The sequence below is a fragment of the Humulus lupulus genome, chromosome 3 (genome assembly GCF_963169125.1).
Source record: "Humulus lupulus chromosome 3, drHumLupu1.1, whole genome shotgun sequence".
In the NCBI taxonomy this organism is placed as follows: Eukaryota; Viridiplantae; Streptophyta; class Magnoliopsida; order Rosales; family Cannabaceae; genus Humulus; species Humulus lupulus.
This window is the reverse complement of record NC_084795.1, coordinates 25,306,220-25,317,640: the sequence shown is the minus strand read 5'-3', so window position 1 is coordinate 25,317,640 and position 11,421 is coordinate 25,306,220. Positions and strand designations below refer to the sequence as shown.

At 35.2% G+C, this 11,421-nt stretch overlaps 1 non-coding gene across 1 annotated transcript; it reads left to right on the top strand.

Annotated features, from left to right (window-relative positions):
- Positions 1-9,874: 9,874 nt before the first annotated feature.
- Positions 9,875-9,981, top strand: LOC133827829 (small nucleolar RNA R71). Its single transcript, XR_009890480.1, has one exon. It is a non-coding gene; the product is annotated as a small nucleolar RNA R71 (small nucleolar RNA).
- Positions 9,982-11,421: the final 1,440 nt, after the last annotated feature.

The window sequence follows — 11,421 nt, the reverse complement described above, 5'->3', positions numbered from 1 at the left end:
TTATGCTCACAAGATTGACTCTGGCTACACGCATAGCCTAGGGCCCACAACTATTAAAAGACTATTTTCTTTAAATAACACTTTCTAAAAAGGCTTTAGAAAAATACCACATTTATATATACCAAAATAAAAAAAATTATTTGTATTGGATGTCCCATAATTTTATGTTAACTAACTTGGACTTCTAATTTCTCAAGGTATCAGTTTCCTTATATATAGAATGGATAACTAAAAGTACCCAATGCTAATAACGTTGCTGTTTAGTAATACTTAAAATAAAAAAGTTTTTTATTTAATTAATTAAAAATTTGACAATTAAACACAAAATTGTGTTTGATAACTCTATTTTTATCTATTATTTTTAAAAATTTTAATTAAAATTTATTAAATTTTGAAAATAGAATTTTTTCACATTCAAAATTTTTTTAAACCGTTTTCAAAATTTCGTTCTTTTTTTTTTCTTCTCTTCTTCAAATCAACACCTTATTTTGTATTGTTAAATAAAAAATAAAAATAAAAGTTATAAAACACATTTATTATTTTTTGTTTTTAAAAACAAAAAACAAAAATAGATACCAAACATATTTTTATTTTTAAAAGAGAAAGAAACAAAAATAAATACAATATTTCCATTTTTGTGTTTAAAAAATTCAAAAACAAAATTTTTACCACACACAATCAACATTATTACCCACTTTTTTAAGCACATTCCCCATATTACCCTGAAAACACTACTAGAAGTTTAATTTAAAAATCTCAATTCTTGCTTCTGTCATTTACTTCCCGCCTTTAAATTATCTTCCACCGTCAGCTCCACTGGACCACCACTCCTCCGCCTCTATTATCGGCACGGCATCACCACCATCGTTCATTTATGACTAATCCTATATACTATTAGCATAAGTAAATAAAGATAGAGATGAAAGAACATAAATAACTAAAATATATTACATTAAGGACATAGTAAATCAAAGTAGCGAAATAACATCACTAGCATATGGAATCATCCCTAACCTTCCTAGGAAGATTAGGCCATTATGCTCATGATTCTCACAAAATTCTATGAAGAAAATATGAGAAAAAAGTGAGTAGAAATTTTGCTATAGTTTCTTTACTCTAAAAATTACATACTAAGTGTGAAGAAGGAGTCCATATTTATAGAAGGAGAAAAGGACCAAAAAGAAATTAAACAATAAAATGGGGTTTACAAAATAAATCTGAAATATTAATAATAAAATATGATTTTGAAAAATAAAATCTTATTATAAATATTAACCTAGTTATTTTGGGGCATGGTCAATATGTTTTTTGTCAAATACACCAAAAAAGATGAGATTTAAAGCTCAAAATGACAATTTTGCAAGGCCCAATACCCACAAAATATGGGTTGAAGGTGGCTGGTGGCAGAGGTGGGTTTTGACCCATTTCCAGCCAATGAGGAGGTGACACGTAGGCGAGCTGCTGGGCTGAATTGGGCCTTGAGGATTACATTGGGGTGTTGGGCTGAATTGGCTTTGGAGGAGGCACTGGGCCTTTGGGCCGAACTGGGGCGCGGACACCTGGCGCTGGGAGCTGGGCTGACATGTGGTGGACTCCAGCGGCTACACCTCTTCTTCAATTGGGCCAGTTGCAAAACAACTAAATACTCCTTAAAAATGCCATTTTAACTTAATTCTTTTGTCTTTTCCTTTTTCTTTTCTTTTGCTTTTATTAATGTCACAATGCACCATACTTTATACAAATTAAATTAAAATTAATATTTTCCATTAAAGAAATATATCAAAATAATTTTAAGGAAATATTAATTAAAACTTAATTTAATTTATGCTTTAAGCTTAGTAAAATGTCATTTTTAAGTACTAATCACAACCCCAACCAGCTTATTGCTAGTCCCTAGCAATTCAAGCGAAAAAGAAAATTGTCAAGTTGAATAATCAAGTCAAACCAAGCAAAATCATCTAAGCATTTTCAAATTATCAGCAAGAAGTCAGAAATTACTATCTAAGCTACTATAGTTGCGATTTTAGAGTTGTGTATGTGCGCACCAAACCGTATTCTTTTTATCACAAGTCATAACACAAATAGTATCGAGAAATCTCAAAAGTATAAAGATCTCAACTCCAAATTCCTCACGGGCATTGAAAGTATTTGTATGGGAAGGATTACACCCTTAGAGTTGGAAACGTAACAGTTTACGCTCAAATGAGAAAATATAAACTTTTTAGGACAATCAATTTGAACAAGTATTGATCACAAGATAGGCAAATCAACTTATTGGAATTCAAATGACAAACAACATTTGAGATTTACATGAGAAAACTCCAAGAACAAAATGACAACTAACTAGAAATGATAACTATGAAAATGAACTATAATGATAATAATATTTTTTTCTTCGAAAACAATTACACAAAATAATAGTAATAGAACTATATAATTTTTTTTTTCAACAACTACAAAATAATAGAAGGAAGTGTTGCTCTTGTTCTCTTTTTTTCATTTATCTATTACTTTTTTCTTTTTTTTTTTAATTTCTTTTCTTTTTCATTATTTATTTATTTTTTTGACAAGAGACAACACAAAAATAAAAATGAAATTACAAATACAATACAATAAATAGAACACAAATTTATTACAAATACTTTTCTTAAATGAAAAACATCCCTCTAGTAAATGTCATGTTTTAAATTCCAAAGATGTGACTTTACCAACTCAAATGATCAATAAAAATTCAAAAAGTTGTTTTCTCAACTCTCACAACTCACCAAGAAATGAAAAACTTTAAACTTGAAATTTCTCTCAACTATTTGTGTTAACAACCAATTTATTTATCACATGTTTGGAAAGTGCACAAAAGAACTCTGAAAATCACTTCTTAATAGCTAAACATAGTAAGAACTGACTCAAACCAACAAGTTATACTCATGCTTGTACAATTTTGAGAAAATTTGACTTAAAAATTCAACAAGACAATAATGTTTTCCAAATGAATGCTAATGACGTAACAATAAGTTTTTCCAAATGAAAGCCAATGCATGTGCACCACCCCCAACCAAAGATCAGACAGTGTCCGCAATGTCAAAATGAATAATCAATGAAAAAGGTAAGGAGAGAGAACACCTGGATGATGACCATGTCAATGAGGCGAGAGCGAAAATAGCCTGGTAACAATACCCCAAAACAAAATACGAAAAAGCGTACAAAAATAAAAAAAAGACAGAAAAATAAAGATAATGAAAAAAAAAAAAGAACAACAACAAACCATTTAGAACTTCAGAGTGTATAGATTGGGTCCTTAAGAAGGACCTCTTCAACACGACTCACACTCTCAATGTAATGCTTCAGTCTTTGGCCATTGACTCAAAAAATTCTCCCATCGGTTGGGTCCTTGACCTCAACAGAACCGTTGGGAAATGCTTGCTTCACTAAAAATGGGCCAGTCCATCGCGATCGCAGTTTACTGGGATGCAAGTGCAAGCGAGAATCGTACAGATGCACTTTTTGATTTGGCTCAAAGTGTTTTCTCAAGATTTGTTTGTCGTGAGCGATTTTCAATTTTTCTTTATAAATCCTGGAATTGTCATATGCATCGTTTCTGAACTCCTCAATTTCGGACAACTGGAGTTTGCGATTGATACCTGCGACATTCAGATCAAAGTTTAGGGCTTTGATAGCCCAATATGCTTTATGCTCGAGCTCAACAGGTAAATGACAGGCTTTTCCAAAGACAAGCCGATAGGGAGACATCCCAAGAGGGGACTTGAAAGCAGTGCGGTATGCCCAAAGAGCGTCTAGAAGTCGTGTAGACCAATCTTTGCGGTCGGGATTTACCATCTTTTCCAGAATGTGTTTTATCTCCCTATTGACTAACTCAACTTGACCATTGGTCTGTGGATGATAGGCATTTGCAACTTTATGAAGTACACCGTACTTGCGCATAAGAGCCTCAAAGGATCTATTGCAAAAATGAGTGCCTTGATCACTGATGATAGCGCGAGGGGTACTGAACCTTGATAACACATTTTCTTTCAAGAATTTGACAACTATAGCGTTATCATTGGTTCGACATGGTACAGCCTCGACCCATTTAGAAACATAATCCACAACGAGAAGAATGTAAATGTAGCCAAAATAATGTGGAAATGGTCCCATAAAGTCTATCCCCCAACAATCAAATATTTCGATAACAAGAATTGGGTTCAAGGGCATCATGTGCCGACGGGATAAGGATCCTAACTTTTGGCACCTTATACAAGAACGACAGAAATCATTGGTGTCTTTGAACAAAGTGGGCCAGTAAAGGCCACATTGTAAGATTTTTGCAGCGGTTTTCTTCACAGAGAAGTAGCCACCACAAACATCATTGTGGCAAAAATTCAGCACACTAGACACCTCATCGTCGGGGATGCATCATCGCATGATTTGGTCGGGGCAATACTTGAATAAGTATGGGTCATCCCAAAAGAAATTGCGCACCTCGACCAGAAATTTGCGTTTGTCTTGTGAACTCCATTCAGATGGGAGTTCACCTGTTACTAAGTAGTTTACAATGTGAGAATACCACGGTAACTTAGCAACAGAAAGCAATTTTTCGTCGGGGAAATCATCGTGAATAGGTGGACCATCAGCGGGATCACTGAATTCAAGTCGGGACAAGTGGTCCGCAACGACATTTTCAACACCTTTCTTGTTTTTGATCGTTATATCAAATTCTTGCAGGAGAAGGATCCACCGTATTAATCGTGCCTTAGCATCCTTTTTGGAAAGGAGATACTTAAGGTCGGAGTGATCTGTGAAGATCGTAATAGGCGATCCAATCAAATAAGATCAAAAATTTGTCAAGGGAAAAGACAAAGACAAGCAACTCTTTTTCAGTAGTAGAATAGTTCATTCGAGCACTATTGAGAGTTCGACTTGCATAATAGACAACAAAGGGTTTCCCCTCCCTTCGTTGTCCTAGCACAACTCCCACAGCAAAGTTGCTGGCATCACACATGATCTCGAAAGGAAGACTCCAATCGGGTGACTGAATGATGGGAGCGGAAGTAAGTGAATTGACAAGTGTTCGGAATGATTCCTCACACTTAGGTGTCCATTCAAAAGTGGCATCTTTGGCTAGGAGGTTGCTTAGCGGACGGGCAATCATTGAAATTTTTTGTATGAACCTCCTATAGAAACCAGCATGATCGAGAAATGACCTAACGTTTTTGACAGTCTTAGGAGTTGGCAGGTTGGAGATAAGGTTGACTTTGGATTGGTCAACCTCAATTCCTTTTTCAGAAACAATGTGGCCTAAGACTATGCCAGAAGATACCATGAAGTGGCATTTATCCCAATTGAGTACATGTCCTTTCTCAATGCATCGTTTTAAAACAGCTTCAAGATGAAGAAGACATGTCTCAAAGGAGTTTCCAAAAACAGTTAGGTCATCCATGAATACTTCCATTGATTTTTCGATCATGCACTAAAGATGCTCATCTTGCATCTTTGGAAAGTAGCTGGTGCATTACACAAGCCAAATGGCATACGCTGGAAAGCAAAAGTGCCAAAGGGACAAGTGAAAGTGGTCTTATCTTGATCCTCTAATGCAATCTCAATTTGATAATAGCCAGAATAGCCATCAAGAAAGCAATAGAAAGGATGACCAACTACACGTTCAAGGATTTTATCAATGAATGGGAGTGGAAAATGATCTTTGCGGGAGGCGGCATTCAATTTTCTATAATCAATTCACATGCGCCACCCCGTCACCGTTTTTGTGGGGACAAGGACCCCTTTTTCGTTTTGGATCATGGTGACACCATATTTCATGGGCACGACTTGAGTTGGAATGGCCCACTTGCTATCAGCTATGGGGTAAATAATACCAGCGTCTAGCAATTTCAAAACTTCATTTTTTACAACTTCCTTCATTGTGGGGTTCAGTCGCCTTTGAGGGTCTCTTCGAGGGATGGCTTCGTCCTCCAGATTGATTCGATGGGAGCAAATTAAAGGGCTAATACCTTTGATATCAGCAAGCGTCCAACCTATCGCAGATTTATGCGTTCGCAGTAGCTCGAGTAACTGCAATTCTTGAGAATTTTGAAGGTTGGATGAGATGATAACTGGAAAGGTTTCACCGTCTCCCAAGAAGACATGTTTCAAACCCTCGGGAAGTTGGATCAATTGAACAATTGGAACCTCTTCGGCTGAAGTTTTTGGCTGTGCCCTCCCACGAGGAAGCTTTTCAAAGCGAGGTTGCCAAAACTAAGTCCTTCTATGGCGTGAGTCTATTCGATCCGATATTGCAGGAGTAGACTCAATAGAACTGGGACTTTCATTGTCAGACAGAAAGAGGAGTTCATCAAGATTATCAAAGTTGCTTCACAATTGAACCTCCTCAGGAATTAAAGAGTCAGTCATTAATGTTTGATAGCATTCATCATCTTCTCGGGGTTGTTTCCCGATGTGGAAGATATTGACTTCAAGAGTCATGTTTCCAAATGATATCTTCATTAGACCATTCCGACAATTGATCAAAGCATTTGCAGTAGCAAGGAATGGTCTTCCGAGGATAATAGGAATTTTAGACTCCATATTCACCACAGATTGAGTATCAAGAATAAGAAAATCCATGGGGTAATAGAATTTTTCAATTTGAACCAATACATCCTCAACGATACCCCTAGGCTTTTTGGTGGAACGATTAGCAAGCTGTAGTACAATAGATGTTGGCTTCATTTCTCCAAGACCGAGTTGCGAGTATACAGAATAGGGCATGAGATTGACACTCGCGCCAAGATCAAGTAAGGCTTGGCTGACTTCATGGGTCCCAATTTGGCAAGAAATGGTGGGACAACCGGGATCTTTGTATTTCGGCGGTGCCTTTTGTTCAATCATCGCACTCACTTGCTCGGTCAAGAAGGCAATCTTCTTGACATGGTGCTTCCTTTTTGCAGTGCAAAGATCCTTGATGATTTTAGCATAAGCGGGCACTTGTTTAATGATGTGAAGCAAAGGAAGATTAATCTTCACTTGTGTCAAGTGCTCAAGGAGTTCAGCTCGGTTATCAGGAAGTTTCCCAACAGGTTTCAAAGCCTGGGGAAATGATATTTTTGGAGTGGCATTAAGTGGTTGATAACTCTACAAAATAGAGTTATTTTACCACTTTTTATGTGCTAATTGTTGCTTAATCCTTGAGTTTTTAATTGATTTATTAAGTTTTTAAGTAATTTTGAATTTATTAGGTTTATTGTAATTTTATAGAGTTTTGTGTGTTTTTATAGTCATTTTGTTGCAATATGTTGTAGTTTAATTATTTGAAATTTATATTGTTAAGTTAGGAATAAAAAGATGCAATTTTGAGCTTAAATGTAAAATATAAATTAAGTTATAATTAATATTTTCAAAGAATTAAATTGATTTATTTTAGAGTTGAAAATATTGTATTATGATTTATTTTATATTTATTTTGTAGGGAATGTATGCTCTTAAAAAAAAGAAAAATGAAGGACAATATGGTATTTTCAAGAAAGCAAGACAAAGAGTTGGCATTTATAAAAAAAACTTCATTTGGGCCCAAGCCCAATGCCTCACCAAGGCCCAATTGCTGCCCTCCCTTGCACCAACTCTCCTCTTCAGCAAGTCCACCAGCCATCAACGTCCATATGCTTCCTAATTTCATCACATATGTGCATCAACAAATCACCCCCAGCATCAGTCCACGCCTGGCCCAAACTGCCCCACATGCCAAGACAACCCAACTGCCACAGCCACCACCAAAAGGCCAAAACTCCCGTTTTTATTCCCAATATTTTTCACTCAAATACCAATTCACTCTTCCCTATTTTTCTCACCTAAATAAATATTCCTAATTTATTTTTACCCTAGCTTTTCACTAATCTTTTACCCAACTAAACATTTCATTTTTCCAATACTCTTACACTTACTCTATTTATCCTACCACTTCCCAACACAATTAAATTAATCAATTTATTTATTTTAATTTGATTAATTTAATCTCCACATTTTGCCTATAAATAGAGTCTTGTAAGACCATTTGGGGAGCTCTTCTTCTTCATCTTTTCAACATCTTCTACACATATTTTTCTCTCTTCTTTTCACTATTTTTCTCTACCATTTTCATCTTTTGAAGAGCATGTCAAGTATGTTATTTTGTAATTTTTATTTCAATCTAGTTATGAGCTTATAATCTTTTTCAAAGGTTATTAAGATGATGATGAAGCAAAATGTAACTAGATAGTATTTTTTTTATTGTATGTTGATTTCCCATTTGTGTAACATTGTTTATGGATTTTTCTATCAAAGATATGCATTTTTCATCTATTATTGAGTGTTAAAGCATATTACACTTAGTTCTTCATTATGCAAAAATATGATATTCTTTGATTAAATGTTTTTCATTAAATTGTTCACATCTAATTCTTAGAGCATAAGTATCATATTTTGCCTAAGCATAATCTCTTTGATTTTTTGTAGTTTCATTAGGTTATAACACAACTAATGCTTAGAAATTATATCTTATATAAGTGAAGAAAAATCCTACATTTTTTAAAGTAACTTGTGCTTGAATAGAAAATGTATTTTGGAAAAATATATAGTGTGATTTATTTCAACTATATCTAAACTTGAGAATCAATATACTTATAAATACTATTGAACTTGCATTTTGTGGATTCTAATATCTTAATAATCTTATTTTACATATCTCATCTGAAAATCATTTGTCTATTTAATCTTAAATCTTTTTATTACTTGTCTTTTATTTTTCTAAAACAAAATCTCATCAAATATTTGGAACTAGGTTAGAATATTATTGCTTTGTTTGAAATAGTTTCTTTTGATGTTAGTCAACTCCCATGGGTTCGACCTCGTACTTACATGAACATTATATTCCGAAACGATTCGTGCACTTGCGAGTTTAATTATTAAAACACCCTCTTTTGGGATCAACAGTGGTGGATTTTCGGAAATGACTTTTGGAGTACCGAGAGTGTTGGATTTTATGGTTGGGTCTTGCAGAGTTTTACCGCTTCTCGTCGTGATGGCATTCACTTCCTTGACATTTTGATCATTAGAATTTGAAGATTGGGCCATGTGTTGGCCTTGCACATTGAATTTTGGTTGGGAAGGAAGTTTGCCTTTTTCCGGAATGGCCAAGGATTCAGTCAATTTTAAGAATTGACATTTCATTTCCTTGATTTCTTCCATCATTTGGCGATTCAGTTTGGATTGTTCCTCCATGAATGCATGAAGAGTGTTCTCGAGAGAATTTCGTTATGGATGAGCATTGTATTGAGGTTCAGAATACGCCTTTAATGGTTGAACTTGCTGCTCATTTCTCCATTGGCCTCCAGACGATTGAGCTTGGTTGGAATCTCTCCAACTGAAATTTGGGTGGTTTCTCCAACCAGGGTTGTACATATGAGAGAATGGCTTGTTATATGCCCCTAAGGCGTTGCATTGCTCCTCATAAACCCCCCTCATTTCATTCAAAGCTAAGCAGTCCTTAGCTAAGTGCTCCGTCCCTCCACAAACAAAGCAAGGTTCCTGCGGTTCCGCTTGAGTGATCATGTGCAATTTTTGGCTATTCTTCGTCATTAAGACCTCAAACTGCTTTTTCAAAGCTTCGAGTTGGGCCTTAACACTATCCTCTTCTCGAAGTTGATAGATCCTTGATGGTTTGTGTCGGTTGGTGCTGTCAGTAGCACATGGACCAGTCCAGGTGTGAGATTTTTTCGCGATTTCTTCGAGATATTCAAGAGCATCATCTGGCTCTTTTTCGAGGAATTCGCCATTGCATAGCATTTCTACAAACTGGCGCTCACGACTTGTGAGGCCTTCATAGAAGTAACTGACCAAATGCCAGTTCTCATAGCCATGGTGCGGGCACTGATTTAACAGATCTTTGAATCTTTCCCAGACTTAATAGAAGGTTTCATTGTCCTTTTGAGAGAATGTGGAAATCTATCGTTTTAGACTGTTGGTCTTATGGCTAGGGAAGTGTTTCAGAAAGAAGGATTTGGTCATCTCCTCCCATGTTATAATAGACCTAGGTCTCAAAGAGTATAACCAGCTTTTGGCTTTGTCCTTCAAGGAGAAGGGGAAGAACTTCAGTCGCACAACATCGGCATTTTCGGCTCGGTTATAGAACGTGGCTACCACCTCCTCGAATTCTCTGATATGCACGTATGGGATTTCATTTTCCATTCCATGAAATGTGGGCAAGAGTTAAATCATGCCAGGTTTAAAGTCTAATGCGGGTATATTAGGAGGGAAGATAATGCATGAAGGCGTGGAAGTGCGAGTAGGACGGAGGTAGTCATTGAGAGTTCTTGGTTGGATTTCATCATTGCGAGCCATTGCGAATGGGTTATTATCAGCGAAAGTTTATGGAGAAGCAGGATTGGTGGAAGGAGTTTCGGTAGGAGTGGCAGATGAATTGGAAGAAGTGTCACTGGAAGTTTTGTGATGATTCATCCACCCTCGGAAATCAGAATTAGATTTATTTTGTCTTTTTTTTATTATTTTTATTATTTTTTGTTAAACTTGTTCCCAGGTAGATTTGGAGGTTTTCGAGTGATCTCCAACGCCTTACTAGAACTCCCCAATGTTACTGAGTAAGTATGGTGGATCACAAGTCAACCTTTTCGACCAAACAACCTTTAAGCAGAGCGAAATTGCTTATTTTGACAGAACAAGCTTGGTTTTCTTATAGTAATAAGTTCAACAATGTAATAGTGCAAAGGTAGATGCTCGAAATGTTCCCAGGCCAATTGGGAAGGTTGCCCACACTTGCCTAGACAGAACTCCCCGAGGTTCCCAGGTAAGTGTGGAGGGTAACGCTATCACAAACCTTATTTAACAACCAATCTTTCTAGACAGAATAATATCAGTTTCTACCATTTGTAATATTACACAATTGTTCCCAATACTAAGCATTTTATGATTGAAATTTTATGAATAATTTTATGCAATTTTAGGTTTTTTTTTTTTTTGAAAAACCTAAATTCTAAGGAAAACTAAGACAAAGGAAAAGAAAAACATAAACTAAGTTACAAAATAAAAAAAATCACAAAAAAAATAAAATTTCAGGCATCTGCCTCGAGTTTCATTCTCGTAAAGAAAAGAAAATTAAAGTGAAGATAAAATAGCAAGCTTAATCTATTTTTTTTCAAATATGTATTAAACTAAAAAAATAGAATAGAAATTAAGAAAGTAAAATGGAGTAAGAATTAGCTAAAAATAATAATTATATAAATATATATGTGGTTTTTTTTCTTTCTTTTTTTAAACAAAAAGAGAGGAAAATGGAAAAAAAAAAAAGAAATAGAAATAAGAATAAATATATATATATATTTTGCTTTTTTTTTTTAACTTTTTTTTTAGATATGTAAATATATATATTTATATTTGTTACCG